This window comes from Neoarius graeffei, chromosome 14 (genome assembly GCF_027579695.1).
Source record: "Neoarius graeffei isolate fNeoGra1 chromosome 14, fNeoGra1.pri, whole genome shotgun sequence".
Classification (NCBI taxonomy): domain Eukaryota; kingdom Metazoa; phylum Chordata; class Actinopteri; order Siluriformes; family Ariidae; genus Neoarius; species Neoarius graeffei.
Genome location: NC_083582.1, coordinates 18,668,169 through 18,677,403, shown reverse-complemented (window position 1 = coordinate 18,677,403; position 9,235 = coordinate 18,668,169).

Below are 9,235 nucleotides of genomic sequence, written 5' to 3'. Positions count from 1 at the left end.
GATCGATTTCATGCACATTATTTGCTAGGGAATCACCTCAAATTAAATAATTTCCCAGCCATAGAATGGCCTGATATTTTGTGAGATATTATAGAAATAAATATATCACAATGACCAAATTTCAGAGGGAACTAAATTTCACCAATTTTATGAAATCAAAAGGCAGTCTTGCTTTAATGTTTATAAGAAAAAAGTGTTTGGGTTTTTTTTTTTTGCTCTTTCAAGTAATATCAGATAAAAGGTTCATGTACTTTCCTGCTTATTCTCTAGAAAGAGATGACATTAGAGTACAGAGGATGCAGTCCTTCTCAAAGAACCATGCCATAACACATATAAAGTGAGTGAAGAAAAGTATGTATTCCCGCAGAGGAGCTTGAGCTGTGAGAAGCTTTCCAGGAGTGTGGACAGAGTGTGTTCAATCCACAACTTTCCCATGATTCACTGCTGTACCATAGCGAAAGTCTGGATCTTTCTTCCACTCCACTGTGTTGACATTTGTAGCTAACACTAACAGGTAGGTAAGCTCAAAGATGTCTGATTTTCTGACATGCTCTGGGGATAATACAATCAAAGTGCCCCATCCATCTACCCTCACGGCATGGATAGACGAAGTTGTGGTCCGATGTCAGCTACGTTGACATTGTCAATTATTTTATTCTTAGCGAGGGCGTTAATGGCGAGGAGCTAAAGTGGTGTAGCACTGTACAGTACACTGTACACTGTACTGTAGTGGTGTACAGTTATCTACACAGTAATAAAATTGGCAAAATTATGTGTAGAAGAGAGGGTGAGTTTGTTTGCTTAAAGGCTGAGATTGAGCCTAGCCAGAACAAAAAAAAAAAGGAAATCCTGCAGTAGCTATCATCTGGAAGGTAGGCTATGTCAGAGTAGAGTGATTTATATTATTGTACTGGTTTATTAATAATAGTGTTTTATATATTGTTAGTTGCTTTGGACAAAAGCATCTGCCAAATACCATATAGGCTCAATATGTATACTGTATGTATAGGCTCAAGAAGCAAAAGCTAGGAGAGAAGCATAGGCGAACCATTTTAATGCAGATGGAAATGCTGTCAAACTTTGGAAACAATAAATATACCATACGCCATAGTTCCTTGTCTATGTATTTATCCAAGCTTCTTCAACTTCTTAACTACCCTGATCATTCCAGATATTGGATGGTATTTGTAGGCCATTTGTTTACACTAGTACTTCAGCACTGGCTGCGTTTGGCTACCGAGGCTATGTGCGCTTATTGTTAGTCGCTTTGAATCAAAACATCAGCTAAATGACTAATGTAGTGTAAAGCTTGAATAAATGTACAATATCTAAACAATTACACAGAATTAATCTTGTTGATTTAGGTACAAAATGCAGTGGTTAGTGGAAAGACAGGAATCACATGTACAGATGAGCAGCGTATGGTGCTGGACAGCACGTCTTGCAAGTCCGTTTGTGCTCAAAACAGATTTTAATCATAAAATCTCTAAGCTGTCATTTGTTTGTGCACCTGACAACAGCACATGTTGAACCAGAAAAAGGCATAATTTAACAAGATGTTATCCTCTGACTAAAACATGGTTGTCGTAGCTAGTTCAGCTCCCTCAGCCTTAGCTACTTGGATAAGCCGGAAATCAAAGACCGTCATCCGGGAGAGGTGGGCGTCATGCGACCCCCATTGTCTCTCGCAGAAAAGCCGTGGATGCACTGATGGTTCCCATGGACTGTTATTATCAGCCTCTATCACATGTTTAACAGCCGGTATCCGTTTATTCCTGCGATCAGGATCTTCAGGAAATCAATAAGATGACAGTTGGGGATTTTTTAAGTTGATTGATTGTACATCTAAATGCTGAACAACCGACTGTCATTGTGAATTTCTGCTATGCTAACAGTATGAGACAGGTCTGTGCACTTAGCTCTATATAAAAATCTGGAGAGCTCATAGGCTTGTCAGAGTGAAGCCATCTGGCCGCCATCTTACCCATCACGGAGCAGAACGGTCATTTAGGCTTCTGGAAGCTACACAAAGGTGGCACGGTGGCGTAGTGGTTAGCACTGTCGCCTCACAGCAAGAAAGTCCTGGGTTCCCCCACAGTCCAAAGACCTGCAGGTTAGGTTAATTGGTGGCTCTAAATTGACCGAAGGTGTGAATGGTTGGTTGTCTCTGTGTCAGCCCTGTGATAACCTGGTGACTTGGCCAGGGTGCACGCCGCCTCTCACCCAGAGTCAGCTGGGATAGGCCCCAGCTTGCCCATGCCCCTGTAGAACAGGATAAGTGGCTACAAATAATGGATGGATGGAAGCTACACAAAATTGGACAAGTTGATGAGGAAAATTACAAGAAAAATGCCTGCATGTGCAGCAGTGAACTGTATAAACTGTCAAGTTAAAGGTTGTGGAAAGACATTTCACCTGTGAGTATTGATAGTGTATGATCGTTTTTACACGTGTGCGCACAATGCCATTTGTGTGGACCCCTATAGCATTTTATGATGGGTCGCAAGAGCGAAATAAAGAAAAAAAAAACCAAAATCTCTCTCATTGTCTTGTCTGTTTTTGTTGAAAATCTGACACTGATATCTGGGATGAACACTACGACTGTATCAGGTTCTCATTTGCCAAACACTGCATGGTCTTAAAAAGAAAAAGCATCAAAATTGAATAATTTGTGTCTAAAATGACAGTGAATTATGTGATCAATAAATACTGTTAAGACATGACTGTAAGAATGAAGTGAAAATGACAAATAACATGAGAAAATAATCCTGTTTCAACAACTGTCCTAAATAGAAAGGAAGTATTGTACAGCCTTTGTATTGCCATAATAATAAATAAATACATAACTAGAAAAGAAGAAACATACGAAAGAGAAAGCTACACTGTATGAGAAAAACTGAAATAATCTCCATAAAAATAATTATAGTAATAAAAGAGTCGTTCACAAAACAAAACAACAACAAAAAAAAAGATCAGAGACTGAACTGGAAAAGGAAAAAAAAACAATAACAGTGTAGGGGAGCGCTATAAAGATATGTACGACGGAGCATTAGGGCCATTCATGAAGGAGAAGATATTTTTTGATATGACGAGATTAAAGTCAACATGTCGACATTAAACTCAAAATTCCGAGAATAAAGTTGAAATTGGATGTCGACTTTAATCTTGATGGGTCGACTTTAAACTCGACATGTCGACATTAAACTTGGAAATGTCGAGAATAAAGTTGATGTCAAGTCGACTTTAATCTCGACAAATACGTTAAATGTCGAGAAAAAAAGTTTATTTTTTTTCTGAGTTTTGCATGCAGAGAGAGCACTGCTCCACACTGAATCAGACCAAGGACTCAACATGCCACCCGTGGACAATTTGGTGAAATTATACTTTGGTATTGGATTAAGCAACAAAGAAATACTCGCTGTTTTAGCGCAGAACCACGGTGTGGTAATAAGTATTAGGACGCTGAAAAGATTGTGCCAAAAACTCCGTCTTTTTAGGAGGAAAAACTACACCGACTTAGAGGAAGTGGCCGCATTCTTGCAAAGCGCAATTACTGGAAATGGCCGGCAAGGATACCGATGGTTACACTTGCGAGCCATACAGCAAGGGTATGTTGTGTCCCAGGACACAATACGACAGCTTGTTAAGTTGCTTGATCCTGACGGTGTGGTGAAAAGGCGTGCGCGGCGCCTGAGTCGCAGGCAGTACCGCAACAAAGGTTCCAATGCGCTCTGGCATATGGATGGATACGATAAATTAAAGCCATACGGCATTGCCATCAGTGGTTGCATTGACGGATTTAGTCGCTATATTGTGTGGATGGAGGCCTACACCACAAACAACGACCCCAGAGTAATAGCAGACTATTTCGTATCATCCACTGCTCATTTGGGAGGATGCCCAGAGCGACTGCGTGCTGACAGAGGAACCGAAAATGGGCATGTCGAGAACATGCTTATTTTCCTGCGCAGGAACCACGCGGATTATTTTGCGAGAGATCGAAGTTTTCTCTATGGGCGTAGCACAGCAAATCAGAGGATTGAGTCCTGGTGGGGAATCTTAAGGAGGCAGAGCACGCAGTTTTGGATCGATGTCTTTCAAACGCTCCAACGTGATGGACATTTCGCCGGGGATTTCTTGGACAAGAATCTGATTCAGTTCTGCTTCTTGAATCTGATCCAGGCAAAGTTGGCGTACACTCTAGGCCTTTAACATAATCTCCTGCAATTTAATAATATTAATCATGTATCACATGCTGATTGGATCTTTTGGGCGCGCGTAGGCCTGTTTATCCACCTATTAATAGTAGAGCACTTCAAATCAATTTGGATCGGCAAGGCCTATGTGCTAAAATTTAAGTTTCACATTCAAAATCACAATGCATCAGTAAATCTGTGCACTTGAGACCATGTAAAATATCACATTTTCTTCAAACACATTTTGAATGTATTTTAATAGTGTACATCTGATGCTGTAGAGTGCAACCAACATGTGATCAAATTTTATCTACCTCTAATTTTACCACTACACCTGCTCTTCTTCACACACAATGTTTGTGTAACTTCTCAATCTCAACTTCTTTTGCTGCAAGTTTTTTTTATTCTAATATTTTGTCTTTATGCAGGCTGAACTTGATGAAGTTGTGCAAATCTGGAATTCACACAAGTTGACAGTGAAGGCAGGCCAGGGTGTGACTGGAGGTTGCCCTATTTTGATGTACACTCTCCCTCAGATGTATGGTGGTGAGGACCATCTCAAGACAATTGACATGGAGGAGCTGGCCCTTTGTAAAGAGGAATGCAGCCCTAAAAGTCAATACCCATGTGATGAGACTTTATTTGAGCTCTGTTGTCTTCTGATGCAGGAAAATGGATGGAATGCTCCAACAGATGCATTTTCTGCTGCTGAGCTGTACACTTCATTGAGGACTGAAATATTGTCTCACATTTAAGGGTGGAAAATTCTCTGCATCAATGGGTTTAGTGATTGAAGGGTTTAGTGTTTGAAATAAACAGTAAATAGAAGAAATAAAACAATATGCAATCCCTTCAAGTCATGTAAAATCAGTAACCGGCTTGGCTTGGATCAGATCAGAGCAGCTGCTTGAATAGGAAATAAAAGGACTATAGTTTTGTACTTGCAAAGCTGTCTCAATATATGTATATTCACCTTACACACTCTTTGAATTTGGGGAGCCTCTAAACACCTTGCTTGTCTAATATGTGCACTCTTTACTTTAGGGAACAGGTTAAAACACAACTCAGAAATGAAATTGATCATTTTTATGAACTCATTAAACCTTTAATATAACGTCCTTAATATTACAGAATGGTATAAAGATTTACAAAAATATAAAGAGAAACTCTAGCTCATTAACACTTTCAATACATACAGTAAACATCTCATCACAGCAGCACCTGCAATGTGAACATGTGAACCTGTAACATAATACTTCACAAAAACTAAGGCAGTTGTGTGTACTGAGGATCAGAGAACTCATTAACCCTTCAGTATAACAGCTTAAATATACACAATGCTATAAAGTCACCAAAAAATATAGAGAGAAACTCTAGCTCAAAATTTCAGATTGGAGAACACATTTACCCTTCAGGATAACAGCTTAGATATTACACAATGCTATAAAATCACAAAAAAATATAGAGAGAAACTCTAGCTCAAAATGTCAGTACATACAGTCATATGAAAAAGTTTGGGCACCCATTTTCTTGAGCTTTTGAAGCAGCAACTTTGAAGCAATGTTCAAATGTTGGACCTATTAAAATTTTTCACAACTAAAATGTTTCTCTTTCTCTATGATTTAACGTATATTAAAATGAAGTTGCTGCTTCAAAAGCTCAACAAAAGATGTAATGATTTTCCAAAGGGGTGCCCAAACTTTTTCATACAACTGTAAACATGTCATCACAGCAGTACCTCAAATGTAAACATGTGAACCTGTAACAGTTCACAAAAACTGAGGGAGATGACAAAAAATATAAAAGTGGCATAAAGTGTGTGTGTGTGTCTGTGTGTGTGTGTGTGTATGCGCGCCGAAGACTGGAGACTTTGTCTGGACACGGACACTACTCCTGCAAGGTTGGTTGGTTTGAGGATTGACTGGTCCCATGATTTTCCAGTGAGAAAAATCCAGCTTGCGCTCAACATTCCTGATGACAGAGAAAGAGAGAGAGAGACAGACATACATACATACATACAGCAGACAGACACAGAAGAACTGAACAGGCATTAAGAGGAGAATGGGATGTTGGGATCAGAGTGATGATGAATGAGATGGTGAGAGAGAGGGAGAAAGGGTTTGCATGAGGAGGCTTGGGGAGGTGAGAGGAGAGAAGGGGGAAAGTGGAAGAGTCATTAGAGACAGAGGCTGAACTCAGATGGGGTGTGTGTGTTTGTGTCTAAGGGGGCCCATATTGGGCTAGATTACGTCCATCACCCAGACATTGCTCTTCAGGATTTCATTGAATTCTGTGCGAAACTCTAGGAAACTTTCATATGAGTCAGGCAGCTCTAAGAACATGCCACATGTGTGCACGACTGGCCGTCTTGTGAAATCAGACATTGCTGTAAACTCAACATTGATAGAGTCAGACACAATCAAATTGGATCCTGTGCAGAACCTCAGAAACTTGGACAGTTTTTCTTCTTCCAGTTCCCTGATATATCTGCACAGATGCTGTTCCACCTCTTTTTGCTTTGCAGTCATATCTGCTGGGAACCTCAGCAGCCTCAGCACCTTCTTTGTTGTTGCCTTTAGATCGTCATACAGCGTTGCTAGTTGCTCATAGTCCATCTTAAAACTATTTCTTGTTCTTACAATGTCCCTCCAACAATCAATTACAAACATGGGCTTTTGCACCAATTCTTTATGGGCAATTTCGGTCAGAATGGTTGGAAGGTTTTCTTCTGAGATTTTTCTCCTACATTCATAATTTCCAAGAGTTTCCACAAGGTCACCTAAATCAGCAGAAGAAAAATCTTCCAACGCTTGCTTGAGGATCTCTCTATCCTGGCAGCTGACAAACTGGAGAAAGCTCTCTGTCAGGTCACTGTAAACAGCTCCAAACAACATCTCCTCAACAAAAGCAGGTGCAAGTTTTATCGGAAGGTAGTGGCAATCCTGGAAACCTCTCACAAAAATCCTTCCAATGGCTTTCCAGGTTACGGCTTTGAAGTCGTGTCTGATAAAGGGCACTTTCATGGTTGTGCCCAGTGTGCAACGGTCATAGAAGTCCATCCAAAAAGCACTGAGGACATCTCTGAAAACTCCTAACCCAACACCAACTTCCTCTTTGTTGTCTGGGAGAATTCGCTTCACTTCAAGTGGTCTGGTCAGTATGTCTGGGTCTGAAAAAGCTTCAATCATGTCACTGAAAGAATTTGAATGGTGGATGGTTATTCTTTTTGTCTGAGCTGTGTAGTCAGGTGTTTGAGGGTCGTAAATCAGTGTGTCATCCAAGTCAGTTTCAGCATCTGGTTGTGGGCCAAATGTAATTTCAGGGTCTGATACTACCACATAGTTTTGCAGAACTACATCCTCTTGCAATGCTTCTGTAAGTAGAAAACTGCTTTCTGACACGACTAGAAAGTCTGTGTTGACAGGGTTATTTGTAGCAGTTGAATCATCTGTGGTAGTTGGGGGAGGAATACTGACCTGGTCTTGATCTTCATCTGAGTGACTGAACACCAGAGATGGGGATTGGCTGTCTGAAACCTCAGTTAAATCATCTTGGCCCTGAAGGATAGGATCATCATATTTGCCTGCTGAATTATGTGAGGCGTCTTCATCTGAGTGTGGTTTAGGCTGAGTGGCAATATAGAAACGCAGCTTGGCTAGTTTCACAGTGTCGTATATTGCACCAATTGAGATGTGATGATCAGTGAAAGGGTTTTGTTTGAAGTCCCACACATCAAATGTAAATTCTGATTCATGGCCTTTACTTGAAGTGCCATTAGGGAAAAAAAGACCTTTTCCCTCTTTAAGGATTTCTTTGTATCCCCCACTAATGTCCATCACAACCTTTCTTGTACCCCCTCCTTGTTTGCCTCTAACCTGTTTTATGTCACTGCCATCATTGTGGATCCAACCTATCTCAACACTCCGTTTAGTTGACCTTCGCACTGCCCTGGAGGTTTTAGGTGCTTTGTCATGGTCTCCCTTTTCTTTTTCATTACTGCTGGTTTCCTTTTCACCATTGCTGGTTTCCTCTTCATTTTCTTCCTCCGTTTTTCTCTTCAGCTTCATTTTCTTCTTGAGCCTTTCAAATAAACCCATTTTGCGTTTTGAGATAGGAGCCTGATTTCTGCAGAAGTTGAAAAGTGCAATTCTGTCTCCATATGAAGGAATGTATTGGGCCAAAGTTGAATCATCCATAAGCATGACAACATCTTTGTCGATCTGTGAAACAAAGAACAACCATGATAAGTGTAAATATCAGAGCACAGTATTTTCAGACATGTTCCCCTGAAATACCATATACAGTAACGTCTAATATTTCTATTCAAATGAAACCTTGCGGTCTAAATTATTTTTCAATGAATTGAGGGGCAGCCGTGGCCTAGTGGTTAGGGAGTTGGTCTTTAGATAGGAGGGTTGCCAGTTCAAACCTTGAAGTGGACCCTGTAATAACTGTAAGTCGCTTTGGGTAAAAGCGTCAGCTCAGTATAATGTAAGTTGATCTGTAAGCCCAATGTAAGCTGTTCTCTGTAATTGTCCCTCAATGGTGGAATGAGCTACAACTAGACAAGGGTCATCTTTATCATCCTTCAAGAAGTGTGTTGTATGATACCGTTTATGTCCTCGATTGTAAGTTGTTTTGGGTTTAAAAAGCGTCTGCCAAATGCAATGTAATGTAATAATAATAATAATAATAATGTGTTCTTTGAATTAAGTGTATTGCAGGTGTCTTTAAATACACAAAAAGAGTCAGAATGTTTCCACCTCCTTATTGGCTGTTGACTATTTGTAAAAATCAGAGCAAGGGACCTGGGAACACCTTTGAGCTATGTCTTTTTTGGTTTTCCTTAATGTAAAGAAGCATGCAATGTTATGCAGGGATGTAAAACTATCTTATAAACAAGTTATTGTTTAGTGACAGCAGTGGAAACTGGGGGTCAAAATGAGTTTTTCCTTCCTGGGGGGACGACAAGTGGAGTACACCATAAACTCACAATTGATAGACAAGACAACAAACATCCCCCCATTCATATAATTAAT